Source organism: Rattus norvegicus, chromosome 18 (assembly GCF_036323735.1).
Source record: "Rattus norvegicus strain BN/NHsdMcwi chromosome 18, GRCr8, whole genome shotgun sequence".
Taxonomy (NCBI): domain Eukaryota; kingdom Metazoa; phylum Chordata; class Mammalia; order Rodentia; family Muridae; genus Rattus; species Rattus norvegicus.
In genome coordinates, this window is record NC_086036.1 from 79,779,545 (window position 1) to 79,799,298 (window position 19,754).

Below are 19,754 nucleotides of genomic sequence, written 5' to 3' on the forward strand. Positions count from 1 at the left end.
TGTGCATAGGCACACGCTCAGGTATGCGCAGATATGTGGTGCCAGAGGGCAGGTTTGGCCTCTTGCCCACCCTCACCATTCACCTCACTGTTTTCAGACAGGACCTCTCATTGGCCTGGACCCTACTTCGTCATAAGCTAAGTTGACTGTCCAGCAAACCCCAGATCCCTCCGTCTACCCAGCGCTGGGATGCCAAGTACCATGGAACCCCTACTGCCGTTGTTTATTTTGTTTCCGGTAAATTCTAGGAATCGAACTCAGATCCCCGTGTATTCGTGGGGATAACGGTTGGTCATCCGTGGCTTTCTAGGAAGGTCCAGGAGTGGAGGAGCTGGTCCAATTCTTTCCCTGTGTTCTTGCTTAATACCCCTGGGAGTCTCCATCCTTCAAGATAGGGGCAACATAAATTTTGCAGTCGGGAAAAGAGACAATGAAGAAAAGCAGAGGCTTTTGACAACGCAAATGTGAGTGTATTTCTTAAACCGCACAGCAGTGATGGGAATTTGATCGTTTCTGCACTAAGCACAAGGCTTCGTTAAAAAAAAAAAAAAAAAAAGCTTTGAAAAATAGTGCTGGTGGATCCAGCCAAAATGGCTAGAAGGAACAGCAGCCATCACCCAGTGGGAACGCCCGCATAGGAGCATCCTGAGAGGGGAGACAGCATAGCTCTCTGTCTATCACCAGAAGGGATGGAGGAGCAACAAGCAAAATAATCTGTTGGCCAGGAGGAGTTGCCATTAAAACACAATTGTTGTGGTAGAAATGGAGGGTAATTACCACCACCACCAGCACCACCACGTCCACCAGATCCCTGCCTAGCACCTCTGCCATTTGGGGAAAGGATGTAGTTCAGAAATGAGATCCGGTGCCAACATTCCAACAGGTAGACCTCCCTCAGCAGACCTCCCAGCAAAGGATGTTGAATTATTTGCAGCCATGTTTGAAAAACAAGCCAGATATATCTTAGGCTGGGGAGATAGGCTGGAAAGGAGGGGAAATTGATTTTTTTCCATATTCACTGCCAGATATTGCTACCCTGCACAGCTATATGCAGATAGAGGACTCTGGGCGGCTTATCATGCCGGTGATAGATCCCACACTGTCTTTAAGAGAATCAATCATTAATTTAAATCACTTACAGCACAGCAGTTAGCTTTTAAACCCATTGTCTCCTGTGTGGGAAGAAATTGAGTGGCTTGTGGGTGCACAGGCTTAGGAATTAAAGTGATTTAAAAAAAAAAAAAAGAACGGGCTGTTGCTGACAGGTCATCTAAAGCCTGCTTTTTAGTTCATCATTTAAAAGAAAGATTTTGCTTCAAAAATTAATATTACGGAAGTAACGCAGGCTTGTGGGAGGTCCCAGTGCCTCTAGGAATGTGGTAGATGAACACATTTTCATCCTCTAGCTATAGTCTGCAGGATCAAGCTCCCTTACCCCCGGGGCTGCAGCCGCCTTGCCTGCCTATCCCATAAAGAAACACCAGTGAGCACAAGGCTGGCTTAGCTGAGAGGTCCAGGAAGAGTAGGACCTGGACCACGGTGTGTGTGTGTGTGTGTGTGTGTGTGTGTGTGTGAACTCAGGGGAGAGATGAGACTCACGTTTTGTGAGGGAAACAGAGCAGCAGGTGTATTCCACAAGGCCACAAAAGGGACAATCGTACCTAGGACATCTAGGGTACAGCATGAACTGAAGGACCCACGTGGGTCCTAGAGGCTAAGGAAGCCCCAGTACAGACAGCACAAGAGGGTTGGAAGCAGTCAGAGTGGCCATTTACTGCTGGCTGAAGGGTATACTGAGGGCAGTGGAGGATTTCAGCTTCGTGCATCTGGATTTCTGGGGAATCCCAATTTCAAGTATTTTTCCCATTGTCAAGTAGTTTGTGAGGCCAAAGTTCCCACAGCCCTGAGGAGATGCAATCAGTGTGGAGGAAGTATGGCTTTTAGATACAGGATGTTTCAGAGGCTGCAGTGAGGGAGTTCCCATCAGTAATGGAAAACTCTGTGTGCACATGTGTGTGTTTCCGTGCACCTGTGTGTGCCATGTGAGTGAGCATTTATGTGTTTACATGCACCTGTTTGTGCATGTGAGTGTGTACATGTGTGTGTTTCCATGCACCTGTGTGTGTATGTGAATGTGTGTTTCTATGTACCTTTGTGTGTATGTGAATGTGTGTTTCCATGCACCTGTGTGTGCATGTGAGTGTGTGTTTCCATGCACCTGTGTGTATGTGTGTTTCCATGCACCTCTGTGAGCATGTGACTGCGTTATTTGCATGCACCTGTAAGTATCTGTGTTTACATGCACCTGTGAGTACATGCCTGTGTTTAGGTACACTATGTGTGCACATGAGTGTGTATGCAGAGCACAATCTCAATGAGGTGTCCCTTCCTACTGTGCCAATACCTCAGCTGGTGAACACTTGTGACACACTGGCCTTGTGAGTCTTGAAGCCATCTTCATGAGAGTGCCCTCTGGCCAACTCACACCAATGGCTGTCACTGCCCTTCTCTGTCCCCAGCACAGAAAGGATACTAAACACCCATGTGCAGTAGCAGACCTCCAGCTAGAGCTCTGGGCCCAGCAGAGACAGCCTGCCCCACTGTGCTTCCAGAAAGGTTAGGGAAGATTTCCCAGAGGGCGAGACATTTGAGCAGAGACTTGAAGGTGAAGAATGAGGAGGATTTTAGCAGGTAGGGCTGGTGTGGAGCACAAATTAGGCAGAGGAGAAACTTCCAGCAAGTGAGGGGAGGGGCAGAGTCAAAAAGACTGTGACATAGAAAGTCATAGAGACCCAGAAACAGAGAGGAAGAGTTCAGAGAGGCAGGGTAGACAGGGTAGATGGGAAAGAGGAACAGGGAGAGGGTGTTTGGGGACACACTGGAGAAAGCAGAATGGAAGGCTCGGGACAAAAGGAACTAGGATGGGGACAGAGAAGTGTAGGCAGCAGGACTGGGCAGGAAGGGACAAAGACATCTAAATGTGCAAGATCCTAGGTAGCAGAGCTCAGCAGGCAGACCCATGGTAACCTGGGCAGTCCTGCTGAACTACCCGGCTCACTACAGATGTGCACTTCCGGAAGTCCCCCGACTTCCCTGGGGCTCCCTCTCCTCATCTAGCATAGGGTTAGATCAGAATTCCACTTAACTCTGGAACTTCCCAAGTGCGGCTGGTAACCCAGTCCCAGGCTGAAAGCTGGTTTCTCACTCCAAACCGAGCTAGTGTCTGCTAATGAAGGGTAACGGGAACCAGAAAATGCCAGGGCCCTGGGACCAGGGAGCTGGGGAGACCCTTAGGGTTCAGGGCTGGAAGGTAAGGCGGCAGCAGTGTCACCAGGGGCAGATCCAAACAGGACATGAGGACAGATGTGGTGTTCTTGGTCTAAGTCGTTACAATATGAAGACCTGAAAGCCACCGAAATGCATGTGCACAGGGATGGACGGGGTAAATCCAGTGCTTCTGTGCCAGCTACATGTTGAAGCCATTAAAAAACACATTTATGAAATGCTAACGGCCTGGAAAATGCTCATGCCAAACGTTAGGGACAAAACCACTTTCTGCTCTCTGGGTTTTGAGCCATGAATATGAGTTAGCCATTTAAAATTAAATTTAAAAGGTAATAAATAGGTAAGGGCGTTTGATAATAATCTGTGTGTGTGTGTGTGTGTGTGTGTGTGTGTGTGTGTGTGTGCGTCCTCAGGCACAGATAAGTGTGTGGGTGTGACTGAGAGACATCAAAATGGTGTGTGTGTGTGTTATTTCCATGAGACAGAATCTTTGGGTGGTTGGGTTTTTTGCATACTTTTCTATATTTCCAATTTTTTGTAAACATGGATTAGTTTTTATGCTGAAAAAAGCGATATACTTTAAGGCATCTATCATGCATGTTATATATTATTATATGTTAATATATGACATTTCTGTGTCTATACCCACCTTAAGAAATGGCTATGTCAATGGCTGGGGAGATGGTGCAGTCAATAAAACTCTTGCTGTGCATGAATTCCAGTCATGAGTTCCAATGCCCACATGTGGGGAAAACCATGGTGGGCAGACACCTGCAACCTCAGGGCTGGGAACACAGAGATGGGGGGAGGGGGTCATTGGAGTTACTAGTCATGCAGAATGATCAGTTAAATCAGTGAGTTCCAGGTCCTCTGAGAGACACTAAGACACCCAGTATCAACCTCTGACTTTCCCTAATACTGTGCACATGTGCATGCACACTTGCATATACATCCATACACAGACACAAACACACAGACACGTAGCATACATCGAATACACGCTCGCACGCACACGCAGGGGCTGAGGGAATACTTGCCCTCCTTTACTGGTGGTACTCCCAGGTGATTCCGTGAGCTTCATGGGTAGAGTCCTCAGTGTAGGGTAATCTTCCTCAAGTGAACTGAAAACCCAGGGAGAAGATGGGTTTCATGACATTTTGATCTTGACGACACCTCAAAATCAGCGGGAAAACAAAGGAAACAGTCTGTATCTGCCCAGAGTTGCTAAGAGGTGTGCTCTACACAGTTCATAGAAATAATTGCGGGGCTGGGGATTTAGCTCAGTGGTAGAGCGCTTACCTAGGAAGCGCAAGGCCCTGGGTTCGGTCCCCAGCTCCGAAAAAAAGAACCAAAAAAAAAAAAAAGAAATAATTGCATGACCACTCGCTATGATCCGGACAATCCTCAAACACACCTATCAGAAACTTAGTCCTCAAGAGGTGTGGAGGGTGGAGCTCGTTCGTGGACTGTCCTTGCTGACAAGGAGCCTGAGACCAGGAGTCTGGTCCTTTCCACCTTAGGAGGCTACCACTTCCTGCCTCAGAGGGTGCTTCATCTGGGCCGCCATCTTGAAAGGAGAAAGCAGCCTTCGGTGGATGTAGATCTGTAGTCCGGCCTCAGATTTCCCAGCCTTCAGAGCCATATGAAGTAATTTTGTTTCCTTATAAATTACATAGTCTTTGGTGTTTTCATAACCAAACAAAGCAAAGGCTGGCGTGTGCGTCCTACCCAAGTTCTGGGGACGAGGAGGACAAAGACCAGGCATCTCACCTGGAGCTGGTCCGCCACCAGCTATAACTTCCCATTCCTTTTGTCCCCCAGGAGTTCTTGTTCCAAGACAGTGCTTTATGAAAAATTCCTGGCGGGTTGTTTCTGCTCTGAAGGGTGAAGAGGTTAGGGAGAGAGGATGAAAAGGAGGGGGCTCAGCTCTCCCAGGTGGCCACTCATGTTGGGGTTGATGAAGCATGAACACTAGTCTCCAAACACATATGTTCTGTGAGCCTTCCCACATCTCGAAGATAAATCTGCGCTACTCTCATCCCGAGCTTACCCTGGGCCTCTCTGTTTTGTAACCATTTCAAACAGATTCAGGGCAACATTGCTTTACACGGAATGTCTCTGTAAATACACGCCTCAAAATTTTTATGCCTAGTGTTATCGGTAGCTTTTCAGTTCGTTATGGTATTATTAGTCAGTCTTCATGAAAGTACTATGCATCTTTATTAAAAATGGAAGTTCACATCATTTTATGTCCCCATAAAAATGGGCGGTGGTAGGCTTTGATTAATTTCTTCACATACAGTGAACTTTACAGCAAATTGGACAGTGTAATTCAATTCCTATTTCTGCAGATTTTTTTTTTGTTGGTAGAAAATTGATATCATTCATATGTAATCATATTGCCTTTGCAAGAGATATTTAAGAAATAATATCCTGAGGTAATGATCGCATGGCTTAATTATTAATACCATACTTTCACACATGGCAGCCGCATGCGTTCCTTTTTCAAGCTTAACTTCTACCAGAAAAAAAAAATTCACTCTGAATTCAGGGGCAAGTACCACCCATGTATATGCACGTGTGTGAGTTTGTGTGAGTTAGCTCTTTAGAAGGGTTTCTTTTCTTAACAGATTGGAGCCAGAAGGCAACATGAAAGGTGAGGTTTGAAAAGCAAATGTCCCCTGTCACTGACCACCCCAGACACCAGGCAAATCCAAGGGGGTCTCTCCAGAATCAATGCCTGTAAACTAAATAGAAGTTTTCTGATTTGGGATGATGCACTAGTTCAGGTCTTCCAAAGTCATGAAAACCGTCTTATTTTAAGGGACTGGCATCTGTGACTGCCAAGGCTAACCTTTGGGACAGCAGCTGAAGCCTCAGGATGGGACACGTGGGCTTCTTACTCAATAAGCCTGTCTCTGTGGAGAAGCACCCGCTTAGCCTAATTTAGATGTTAATCACTGCTAAAATCACCTGCAATCCTAGACACAGAACACACACACGAAAGCACACACGCGCTCATGCAGGTGTCCCATCGAGAGCTGGTAGTCATAGCCAAATGAAGCCTTGAACTCCACAGGTGAGCGCTAGCATTCTGGGTTCTTTGTTCTCCTCTGCCTAAGGAAACCAGACCATGGCTTCCTTGTGAAGTCGGCCTTCTCAAGACCTTACTTCCCCCTCAGTCCCACCCTTTCTCCTCACATCCGAGAGATTCATAATGTTTTGACTCTTGAGATTGCCTTTCGGGGTCCTTTCCCACCTTCCCATTCCGACTCCCTGTCTGACGGTCTGACGGCCTCAGATAAGCTTCTGTGACTTGAGTTGGGGCTTGATGGGATGTGTGTGGTGCTGGCAACCATGGTATGGCTGAGCACAGCTGCCATGAGACTGGCTATGAGACCGGCTGGGCCTCTCTGGGCTCTGAGCATCCTCTTGAAGCCTGGCAGAGTCAGGTAGTAGTTTCCACCTGAACCTAGCACTGGGTGGAGCCCACACTGTTCTGCCACAGCCCTCTGGATACAGCCTAGAGAAAGGAGGGGCCAGCAGCTCTGCACAACCAGGACGCTTGCTCCATGCATGAGTTACAATGAAGCAAACATGGATGGAGAGACTGTTTCCATGAATCCCATATTCTCCAGACTCTCCTCAAGGGTCAAGGGAGTTGAGGGCTACAAACTGGTGGCAACAAAGTGCCAAAATTTCATGAAGGAAAACAATTCTTAAAGATTACATGTTGTGGGGAGGGGTAACCAAATGATGGTATTGAATCCCTTGGAGGATTACAGGCAGTTGTAAGCTGCCTAACGTGGGCACCAGGAACCAAGTTGGTTTGTTTTGTTTTGTTTTGTTTTGTTTTGTTTTTTATAAACACCATTCTCCAGTCCTGAAAGAAAAGTTTTGAGGAAGTTCTCTTCTAACACAGGCCCTTCTGCTTTGGGTGGGCTGAAGCTGGGCTTGAGGCCAGAGCCTCTCTTGTCTTGTGAGAGCAACATGAGCAACTCTCTCGGCTGCTCTGTGGCGTCTCCGTTAGTTGGTTGACCACACTACATTTACACTTGCTACATCATCCAGGCAGGTAACGAACTTGGTACCTTTACCCCTCAGTCTCCTGAGTAGTTGAGATCACAAGCGTGGGCTCCTGTGTTCAGATGTGTTTGTCATGAGGAAGAACAGCTGTATCCTTAAGAGAATGTAAGGTGTGGTAAGTGTCACGCTTCCGTCTGCCTTGTCAAGAACACGCAGGAGAAAATGCACAGACACAAACGGGCATTCTTGAGAGAAATAGATACACTCATTCATACTTTTGTAGTATACCAAACACATAGAGGTCCATACAGCATACCCTCAGACACTGTCAGAAACATGTATGGACACATGTTCACACATGCATTTACATTCACAGGATTACAAGCAACACCCACAAAGCAGATAAATACACGCAAACATTCTCACATCGACACATACACTCATGCACATACATTCGCATATATGTGCAGTATTTTCATATAGACAGTATAACTTCACTCAGGGTCACACACTCATATACACTCATACTCATTCATATACACTCATGCACACACACATGCACAAGTACACACACATGCATTCCACACTTTGGGGGCACATTCAGAGTCTAGTGTCGCAGACAAGAAGTTGGAGACTTAGAAATGACACTACCATCTCTCACCCTGATCAGGAAAAAGACCAGAAGAAAATGGGATTCTAGAATTAAAGGCCTTGAAAGGCACATTTTAGGGGAGGGAGGCATCTAACAGTTCCATAAGGGGCTGTCCCAAGGTGGGCTCTGTCATGCAGTGAAGACACTGACCTCAGACACGCTGGTGACCTCAGGTCAGACCAGTCAGTGACAAGCTGCACATAGCCACTTAGGTCTCACAAGATTTCAGGCTCCACATTTTCCAGAATCTACCACTAACACTAACACAAGGAATACGAGAAAGAAAATGAACTTTACTGGCACAAAAACAAGCAAACAAAAGTTGTGAAAAGTGTATGTCTCCATATCATTTAAATGGGTAGAAGGTGTGTAAAAATGAGTGTGTGTGCTCACAAATGCTGTGCTGTCGGTGCAACAGAAGGGTGCCCAGCCACGCACCCACAGCCAGCCGATGGGACTGTTCTCTTATGGGATCAGTGTGAGGCACTCCACTTGGAGTGCTTGGGAAGGACAGAGGTGGTGGCCCAGCACAGAGGCATGGAGCTGGAGGAAGTCACCTTGGAGAGAAAGTAAAATACCCAGGACCTGCTGGGTCTGTAGCACTTCAGAAGTGCTTCTGAGAGTCTGGTTGTACCTTGGATACAAACTCTTGGCAAGTGTGTGATGGGAGTGGTCCACTGTGATGGGAGTGGTCCACTGTGATGGGAGTGGTCCACTGTGATGGGAGTGGTCCTGTGTGTGATGGGAGTGGTCCTCTGTGATGGGAGTGGTCCACTGTGATGGGAGTGGTCCTGTGTGTGATGGGAGTGGTCCACTGTGATGGGAGTGGTCCACTGTGTGATGGGAGTGGTCCTCTGTGATGGGAGTGGTCCTCTGTGATGGGAGTGGTCCACTGTGTGATGGGAGTGGTCCACTGTGTGATGGAGTGGTCCACTGTGATGGGAGTGGTCCACTGTGATGGGAGTGGTCCACTGTGTGATGGGAGTGGTCCACTGTGTGATGGGAGTGGTCCACTGTGTGATGGGAGTGGTCCTCTGTGATGGGAGTGGTCCACTGTGTGATGGAGTGGTCCACTGTGATGGGAGTGGTCCACTGTGATGGGAGTGGTCCACTGTGTGATGGGAGTGGTCCACTGTGTGATGGGAGTGGTCCACTGTGTGATGGGAGTGGTCCTCTGTGATGGGAGTGGTCCACTGTGTGATGGAGTGGTCCACTGTGATGGGAGTGGTCCACTGTGATGGGAGTGGTCCACTGTGTGATGGGAGTGGTCCACTGTGTGATGGGAGTGGTCCTCTGTGATGGGAGTGGTCCACTGTGTGATGGGAGTGGTCCACTGTGATGGGAGTGGTCCTGTGTGTGATGGGAGTGGTCCTGTGTGTGATGGGAGTGGTCCACTGTGTGATGGGAGTGGTCCACTGTGTGATGGGAGTGGTCCACTGTGTGATGGGAGTGGTCCACTGTGTGATGGGAGTGGTCCTGTGTGTGATGGGAGTGGTCCACTGTGTGATGGGAGTGGTCCACTGTGTGATGGGAGTGGTCCACTGTGATGGGAGTGGTCCACTGTGTGATGGGAGTGGTCCTCTGTGATGGGAGTGGTCCACTGTGTGATGGGAGTGGTCCACTGTGTGATGGGAGTGGTCCTCTGTGATGGGAGTGGTCCACTGTGTGATGGGAGTGGTCCTCTGTGATGGGAGTGGTCCACTGTGTGATGGGAGTGGTCCACTGTGTGATGGGAGTGGTCCACTGTGATGGGAGTGGTCCACTGTGTGATGGGAGTGGTCCTCTGTGATGGGATTGGCCCACTGTGTGCTATGTGCATGTCATTCCCACACTGAATACAAATCGAACTCCTCACTGTAGCAGAACAAAGGCGGTCCCTAGTTATACCATAACTCACAGTGGGAGATTTAGAAATATTGTTTTCTTATAAATCCAGTGTTTCGTTTTTTTTCCCCCTCTGTTTCTTGCAACCTGTAAGCAGCATCAAGGTGTGTGTCTTGTAGGATTTTATCCTTCCACAGTGTCTGGTGTGAGCACGCACACAGTGTACAGCCCCCCTCCGTCTCCTGTACCCGGTGTGGGCGTGCACACGGTATACAGCCCCCATAAACCGCGTCTTTATGTTTAACGTGTCTAATCAGCTCACCATATCAGAGCTTCATAAGTGGCCGGTTCTCATTTAAAGGTCTAATAAAACTGCAATTACTGTGACTGTAAGATACCTTGCTTTGAGAAGCACATTAAATACTTTTATAGAAGTGGTTCGAAATGCGCATGTTTACCAAAGTGAATGAACTCACGAATAATCAACCCCGATAAGGAGAGACAGGTGAGGAGACAGAAAAACAGCGTGGGCCCTCGAAGCTTGCACCTGCGTAGAATTTCTGAAGTTGAGGCAATCATTTCTAATTCATAAAACAAAACCAAAGGGGGTGTAACTCAGCATAATGAGTCAGTGATATTTTGACTGCAGCCAATGGGGGACACACACCGAAGGGAGGCCCAGGGTTTCCTGTAATAACAAACAAAGGGTCGGGGCCAGCCTAAAGCTGTGAGGCATTCATCCTGAGGCAACAGCAGTACGCACGGAGGATCCTGGGGGCAGCCAGTTCGCTGGGATTCCATCCGTGAACAAGGTCACCCTGAAGTGACCAGACTCAGGCTCCTCCTATAGGCCTCAGGGAGCAGGGTGAGGTCTCAGGACATAGCCTTCTTTCACAGCCCTTCCATGTATGTTACTTGATGGTGGGTCAACCCAAGAATTGTGGCCTTCCGGGAAAGGCACCCTCCGCGTACAGGTGGTTGGACTTTCAGCTCGGAATGCCGTGTTTCTGATCTCATCGATGTTGCTGGTCAAACTCACAGATGTCTAAAGTATGTTATTTTTGAAAAACTGGTATCTCAGATTTGCTGAAAATTTGGAGCAGAAAGTATCTAGCAGCTGGGCAATATTTAAGTTACAAACCTAAGGGAGGCTGACTGCACAAAGGAGAGGAAGAGGAGGAGGAAGAAGAGGGGGAAGAGGGGGAGGGAGAAGAGAAAGAGAAAGAGAGAGAGAGAGAGAGAGAGAGAGAGAGAGAAGAGAGAGAGAGAGAGAGAGACTCAGAACTGCTGCTCTTAAAATAAAGCCTGTTCTCCACGATGACTCACGAGCCCTTTATTTAGACAGTTGGTAAAAACACTACACCCCATATTTCACATGCTTTCCCCTGACTGTTGCAGCTTAAAACAATATCGTGTTCTTTCTTCTACAGGGAAACAGAAATCTCCAGAAAGGCATTTTTCCTTTTTGTGAGAACGAAACCTACATGTGTTTTGGAATAGTTAATGTTCCCGGTCAGACCCACAGCACAGCACCCTCTGGTGCACACATTGAGGAGAAGGATTGAGACCACTGTGGGATTTTGTTCATTTGCTGTTCAACCGTTCCCAGAGATGGATTTTAATGCTCATTCAACAATACAAGGAAAGCATAATGATTGCAAATCTATCATCGTACGGTTCGAGCTTTTTTCCTTGTTCTCACTGAGTTTCAGGTTAACTGCATGCTATGAGAACATGAGCGCCCAACATTACCCGATGGGTCCAGGATGTTTCTGAGGCCACACAAATGTCCACGGGCTCAGCTCTGGAGATAGGAACAGCATCTCAGGGCCCTGAAAAAGGGCACCAGGAAGCCTCTGAGGAGCAACCCTGAACAGGACATATTGTGTCGTGTGTGCACAAACGTGTGCACATGCATGTGCCTGTGTGAGTGCCTGTGTGTTTTGTGTGTATGTATATGTACATGTGCATGCTCATGTGTGTGTGTGCCTGTGTGCATGCCTATATGTGCACGTGTGTGTGCATGTACTTACAGATATACATGCATATATCTGTATAGAAATGTATGTACGTGTACATACAGGAGTGCACACACACACACATAGGAGTCCATAAATAACCTCCACACACATGAACATGTGAATTCACACAAAGTCCCATGCATATACATATGCATACATATACATATCAGAGCTGAAAATGTTGGGAAAACATACTTTTCCCAATAGCGTTTCTTATCCCACATCTGAGTGTATTTCTGGGATGGAGTTCCAGAGAAGGGCTTAGGGGGAAACCCCTCCTCTCAGGTCTCAGGACATGGAGCTGTTTGAGGGTCTTCTATAATGGGCTCCATCACTACCTTGGTCTACTCAACACTTGGCTGTGCCCCTCGTGTCAAGGTACTGTGTGTCTCTAGTCAGAGGATGGAGATAACCTCGAAGAACTGTTTCCATTACAGGACTTTAAATGACCAATCTCCTCCATGGAGTCATTTCTTACTGTTCTCCCAGCTGGAAAACTGCTTCTGTGCAAACACGGGAGCCGTATCCAGCAGGAAGAGGATCCCCCTTCACTGCCCTGGTATTTCGTGCAGGGTTGTGATAACTCCATTACATGCACAGTGTAAGGCGCTGCTTCCCAGCTTTGTGACACTCTGCTGCATAGCTTCCCTCTGACTCAGGGGGCGTACAGGTGAGTTACAAGGTGTTATGAAGACAGAAGACACATTTCCTTGTAGGAGCACTGTACTCACCCAGGACCTAAGCATCTCCTTTTACCTCCCTGTGTAATGGTGTTTGATGCATGACTCTTAGGTCAATACTTGAGGGCTTTGTTTAGTCAGACCCCCAAAGACGGCATGAGACAGAGGTGTCCATGACCCTGGTGCTCTCCGCATCCGTTGTTCCTCTAGGACCATCCAGTCTGCTGGACGGAATCCTGAAGCAGCGCATTCAGTAGTGTTTGCCATTATTTGATGTTCACCAGCATGACAGTCGAGGCGTAGGACTCCTTCTAGTGTGTGTGTGTGTGTGTGTGAGAGAGAGAGAGAGAGAGAGAGAGAGAGAGAGAGAGAGAGGAAGAGAGAGAGGAAGAGAGAGAGGAAGAGAGAGAGGAAGAGAGAGGAAGAGAGGAAGAGAGAGAGGGAGAGAGAGGAAGAGAGGGAGGGAGAGAGAGAGGAAGAGAGGGAGGAAGAGAGAGAGGAAGAGAGGAAGAGAGAGAGGAAGAGAGGGAGAGAGAGGAAGAGAGGGAGGGAGAGAGGGGAAGAGAGAGAGGAAGAGAGAGAGAGGGAGAGAGAGAGGGGAGATAGAGAGGAAGAGAGAGAGAGGAAGAGAGAGAGGGAGGGAGAGAGAGAAAGAGAGGAAGAGAGAGAGAAAGAGAGAGGGAGGGAGAGAGAGAGAAAGAGAGGAAGAGAGAGAGAGGAAGAGAGAGGGAGGGAGGGGGAGAGAGAAGAAGAGAGAGAGGGAGGGGAGAGAGAGAGGAAGAGAGAGGAAGAGAGAGAGGAAGAGAGAGAGAGGAAGAGAGAGACAGAGACAGAGAGACAGAGAGACAGAGAGAGAGGAGCCCTCCCTGGGCAGAATAGATCTGTATACCTTGGCAGTATCAGAGCCGTTGGGTTTATGGGTCTCTGGGATTCCCCTGGAAGTGCTAGCGCCCTGAGAGGGAAGGAAGGAGTACAGCCACTCTAGGTATTTAGGCACTGAATGCACAATCCAAGAAGAAGGAAAGGCATGCCGTGAGGAAAGGGACTCCTTCACCTCACAAAGGTCACAGGCTGACTGCTTTGTACTAGCAAAGAGGCCCTATCGGTCATGGACAACCTGTCACCTGCTGCTGGATCTGTGTAGTCTATGTGACAGCCAGGCTGAATGACAATGTAATCACATGCAAGCTGCAGGGAGATCCAGAGTGCTGAGGCCCCCAATAGGGTGGTGGCTCTGGCCTTGACTGGAAATTCCCTCCATCCATGGGCCTCAACGCTAGCTAGGCTTAGCGATTTGGCTCTGTGGTGTCTTAGGGAACCCTAGATATCTGAGGCCAAGTCATGTTCTAGTTAGATAGGTGACTGAATGACCTGAATGTCTCCACCCATAAACCCTGGGCTCTCAGTGAAGGTCAGGTATTGTCACCAGGTTGATGTGTGATAGTCATGGGGAGGCCACTAATGAGTGTTAACACTTCACACAACAGCAGCCTTGCCCCACACATCCATCACCATTCCCAACCTGCGGTTGAATAAAAAGGATCAACTGAGGACCAGAGAGTCGATAGGAAGCAGACCTGGTGACTGCTTGAGGGTCATTCCCTGTCTTAGATCAGTGGTTCTCATCCTTCCTAATGCCACGACCCTTTAATACAGTTCCTCATGCTGTGGTGAGCCCCTAACCATAAAATTATTTTCATTGCTACTTCATACCTGTAATTTGCTTACTGTTATGAATCATAATGTAAATATGTTTTCTGATGCTCTTGGGTGACCACTGGGAAGGGTCATTTGTTATCTTTAGCAAGGTGACCATAGCTAAGACTCCACTTAGATGCAATGGTGGTTAAGTGGCCAAGAGAGAACTCACAAGCCACTCTGTACATCAACCAGAGCAGTGAGGCTGATCACAGACACTTCAGGAGTAAAGTGCCCCCCCCCCAGGGGGCTGAGGGGAGCAGACTCCGCCAGCATGGGATGGGAGGAAAAGTCCAAGATCTGCCCTTGGCCCAGGCTTCTGCATCTGCAAAAGGCTGTCTCCTTGGTCCTAGAGGCTCTGAAAGGTCTCAGCTCAAAGGCATCTGCATCCCCAATGACTCAGCATGCAGTTCTTTGCAAGACCTAAGTCAGAAGTCAGATCTCAAAATGCCTTGCTGCTCATCGTCTACCTATGCTCCCTATGACAGAGAAGACACCAGCCTTGTCGTCTAAAGGGCACTGGCCTGCAACATGAGAAAGCATCTACCTGGCCTGCTAGGATAGACTAGGGGAAACACCAGAGCTCAGGCAGTGCTCACAGGCTGCAGTGTGGAACAGAGACTGTAGCCTCGGCCGTCCTCCATGATCATGGATCCTGTCTCTCCCTGCCAGACCTGCACTCGGGGTGATTTATGCCCAGTCTTGGATCACAGTCCAAGCTCCATGAGGCCTTTGTGGCTCCCTGGTGGCCAACTCAGAATGACCAAACCAGAGCAGGCTTTTTATGGTCATTTCTCTACCAAATGTAACATAAACCACATGGGAGAGCATTGAGCATGATGCAAGAAATAAAAAGGCTGACCTGGGGGTTGCTAGCAAGGCAGGCCCATGGAGCGCCTCCTGCAGGGCATCTATTAGGGTGAACCTGTTCCCTGGCAGCTCTTCTGGATCATGGCGACAATGGTGCGAGTATCTGGAAATCAGGCCATGTGAAGACCAGTTATGCTAACACCCAGGATGAGGAACCTTCTGTCTCTGGGTAATGTCCTTAGGAACCCCCACCAGACCCTGAATACAAGGGGACAGAGAACGTGTGTGCTGCTATCAGCTACCAAGTCTTCTCTTTAACATGAGGACAACAGCATTCCAGGCAGGGTAGAAAGCATGTTCCTCAGGAAATCTTAGGGTCTGGTTATGCCGCACAGTGGACGCTCTGCCTTCCGTCTTCCGGAATGGCCAGGCTCGGCAATACTGTCCCTCTACTGCCTGTCCTCTGCAGGCCAGATCCCTCTAGGAGACTCCTCGCTTTGTGTTCATTTAAAAATCTTTTTGCCATTCTCCGGTTCTCTTTGTAAACCACCAGGCCAGCTTGCAGTGTGCAGAATCGCAGCCTCTGTGCACCCAAGACAGACACAACTCCTGAGGAAGTAATGAACTTTCCAGTTACTGCCAGAACAATAAACTGAACTTTTTTAACGAGTGGCCCAGATCCGAGTCAATGGATAAACCCAAGACAGTGCTCATCTGACTGCTTTTATTCACTTATTATTTCGGTCTCCTAAGGACCAGTCACAGAGAACGCTGTGAAGGAAAGAAGTGCAATGGCATTCACAAAATACCATCCCAGCACAGTGTTGGCTTTGTCATTCTATGCAACAATGTTGCAATGTCAGCTTTGTCCTTTTATACCCTTGACCTGGGCTGATAGGATTTAACCCTATTTGTATAATTTATTCTTTTTTTCTAGGCTGTAGTAACTTGACTGAATCTTCCAAAGTTGGGACCCCTAGCAACCTCACCATGCCAGGAACTTGGCAAACAGGAGGAAAGGGTCCTCCTACAGCTGGCAGCTTGTGGACTCCCATCATGAGCTCTTTTCTTCAAATGTCCCGTATGCACCCTCACAGGATCCTCAAATGGCACCAAGTTTTTCAGGGTCTTCCCAGCCCTGTCTTCAAGGTAGAAGAGCATCTTTGTTTTGAGCGGATGTCAGCCCAGAGTGAGGAGGGAGGTGGGAGAGGAGATAAAGTATCAAAAGTTCACATTTGGGAGACATTGTTTCTTTCTAGAACTCATCTGATCTTAAAGTGAACAACAGAGGAGGTTGCTTGATGTGAACATTTAAATTCTCTGCTTATGATTTGGAAGGAAAGAGCCTGGGGGAAGATGATGGGGTGAAAACTAGTGGAAGACAGACAGACAGACACATGTACACACAGAGGTGGGTATGCAAACAGACAGATACACAGAGAGAGGTGGTGGATGCTCAGAAGATAAATCAGAAGGGCACAGAGAGGGTCAATGTCAAACAAAGTGTGTGCTATGCAATGTCTGTTAAGTTGCGTGTGCTGAAGGTTTGGTCTTGAGGCTGTCCCAGAGAGATAACTACACCATGAGGGTGCTCATTGCTCCGTGGATTAACCCCTTGATTACAAATATAATGGCATTATTAGACAGTAGTTACAAAGTAGGATGTAGGGCCTAGTTGGAGGAAGCTGACCACTAGAGCTACACCCTAGAAAGATCTATTGTGTTCCCAGCCCCTCCTGTGTCTTTCTGCCTCACTACTCAGCTGCCGTGCTATCCAGTGAGCATCAGTGCTACCATGACTTTGCACCATTATGCCATGCCTGTCACAGGCCCCAGAGCAAGGCTCAGAGCAACTGCTCTGAGGAGAGACTCTCAGCAAAGCTTAGGGACTACCCTCTCACCTGAGTGTGCGATTGATCCTGAGTGAGTTGATGGGCCTAGGGCCTGAAAGAGCATTTCAGAACACCAGCAATCATGACTGTAAGGCTTTGGCTCGTGGGCCCGGCCCTTCAGGCTTGGGGATACTTTCACAGGCATTATATTCAGCCCCTTGTTTGCCTTATTCAGAAGTTCCTAGACCTGCATGAGAGGCCCAAACAGCCATGTCATATTCTAGGACAAAAATTAAGATCGACTGGCTAACCTTGAGGAGGACGTATTGGCAGTTTATGGCTGCCGAGGGAAAGAGAGTCACTGGTCAGCTAGTAGGTTGCCCGTGCCCCAGTAGATGGCCCTGTATCTGTGTGAATGTGAACACCACTAATCAGACTCAGGATAATTAATAACAGAAAAAGAGGACATGAATCTGGGAGGTAGACAAGGTGGAAAGAGCTGGAGGGGGTGGCAGTACATAGGTAAGACGAAAATATACTATATTAAACACATGTACAAACATTTCATATGGTAAATAAACTATTATCAAAACTCAAATAAATGAAATCAGGAAAGAGCTTGGGAGATATATGTGTGCATGAAGACATGCACGCACACACACACACACAGATACATGCATGTACACACACACAGACACAGACACATACACACACACAGACACATGCACACACATACACACAGACACAGACACCCACAGACACATACACACACACATACACATGCATGCACACACACACACACATGCATGCACACACACAGACACAGACACAGACACATACACACACACAGACACATGCACACACATACACACAGACACAGACACCCACAGACACATACACACACACATACACATGCATGCACACACACATGGATGCACACACACATACACACAGACACATGCATGCACACACACACACACACACAATGATAAGAATGAAAGATAAAATAAAGGTAGAGATACGTTGTCTGGAAGCAGAAGGTTGCCAGGGACAGTGAGGCTGCGAGTGATAAGTGGACTCCCTGAAATCCTTGAGGTCTGAGTCCAGGAAGCTAGGATTCTGTATTCAGGCAAGAAAATACCAGGCAGGGCATCAGAAGAAGTCCCAAATACATCTATGGATGAAGTCTGCACTGCTGGTGAAATAAACAGCAGTCACATGTGCATGAGCTCTGTCTGTCTGTCTGTCTGTCTGTCTGTCTATCTATCTATCTATCATCTATCTGTCTGTCTACTTATCTATCTATCATCTATCTATCTATCTCTATCTCTCAATCCCTCTCTCCTTTTTTCCTCTTCCTTTCCCTCTCCTACTTCTCTCCTCCCTCTTAGTCAGATGTTGGGGTGATATTTCACTGCCCTCACAGGCAGATATTAAGTCCAGGGACACAGAGCAAATGACCCAGTCTCTTTCTTTGCCATTACTGGGAATGTCTTCCCATTCTTTCTCTCATGGGGAAGAGTATCAATTTCCTGCTTATTCCCACACCCCACAGAGCATGCCAAAGGTCAGGTGACATGCATGCACTGGGGGGGCTGCTGTGCACCACATAGCACGTATGGCAAGTGTGAGTGTGCTTCCAGAGCATACCTTGGGGCTCACAGTCTGGTGAGGGTGGACATGTGGAGGGGTAGCCATGTCCCGACTGCCTGTAGAGGAAGGACAGAGTTCCAGCAGCCTTGAAGAGGAGCAGAGAGGGGACTTAATAGTCCACCCAACAGTGACAGGAATAAGGCTATGAGCTGTGTGCTGAGGGCTTTGGCTGTCCATACTGTAGTGAGCTGGGAGCAGCTTAGAATTCAACTCCAGCCTTGGGCCTCATAGAAAGACACTGAGCCGCTCACTTGGCCAGAGCGGGGCACCCCTTCTTTTGCTGTACAGTTGGAATAAGTCCCTGGGTTCAATTCTGCAGACTCACAGAAGTGAGAGTGTTTCTATGTAAAAGTATCTTTTATTCACCTGATGTATTGTTGGCAAGGAAGGTTACTGCTAACCTAGGGTAACCTAGGCCTGGTCCTGGCATATATATAATGTTTCAGCCTCTAAGACTTACTGCTGAATAAGAGCACCATATCTTGTTCTTTCTGAGGTCTGGCTGCCTGATCGACTCAGCTGTTCTAGCTCAAACTCCTCTCCAAACTGACCGATTCAATCTGGTTTCTCTCTCAGCATCTCCTGAATTGCTCTGCTTGATCTCATACTAACTCTGGCAATCCGTTCTAATCTTCTGGCTCCTTCTCATTCTCTGGATCGTTCTGTCTTCACCTGCGTCTAGTTTGCCCTCTCTCTGCAACCTGTCTCTGTACAACTGTCCTGCAAAACTGCGCCCTCTGTCTCCTCTCTCTGCAATGATCTCTTAAGTAGCTTCCTGTGGTTTTGAGTTCAGCCTTGCTGCTGCGGGGGTAGGGATGATCACCCAGGCGATAGACTATATTTACTCTGTGTCCACTGTTGGGTGATGGGCTCATGGGAAGCACCAATGTATTGTTTAATATATTGGGAAAATGCAGCCTAAGATGTGGGCCTCAGCCAGAGTGAGAGAGCACAGGATGCTGGGGTTCCCAAACTCCTGGGTGTCCAGTCACTGCTGGAAACCATGCAGAGGAATTGGAAACAGAGGGTCAGGGGTCCCTGGGCCTACAATGAGGAGCCAGGGCCAAGAACTCCAAAACTCCTGGATATCCAGTCGCTGCTGGGTCTCAGGGAGTTGGGAATGGAGTTGGGTCCGTGCGCTGAGGAGCCTGGGCCAGGGAGGTGAGGAAGTCTGGCTTAGTTCCTCTGCAATTGCCCTTGGATTGGTGGCGATTGACTGGGAGCGCAGAGGGGCCTTCTGCAGGAGACTTAGATGGTGCAGCTCTATAGACAA

The 19,754-nt window shown here is 48.2% G+C and overlaps 1 long non-coding RNA gene across 1 annotated transcript; it reads left to right on the top strand.

Annotated features, from left to right (window-relative positions):
• The first annotated feature begins 259 nt into the window (after nt 1-259).
• On the top strand, nt 260-11,453 carry LOC134482989 (uncharacterized). The gene is made up of 2 exons (XR_010059770.1): nt 260-464; nt 11,218-11,453. It is a non-coding gene; the product is annotated as an uncharacterized LOC134482989 (long non-coding RNA).
• The last annotated feature ends 8,301 nt before the right edge of the window (nt 11,454-19,754 follow it).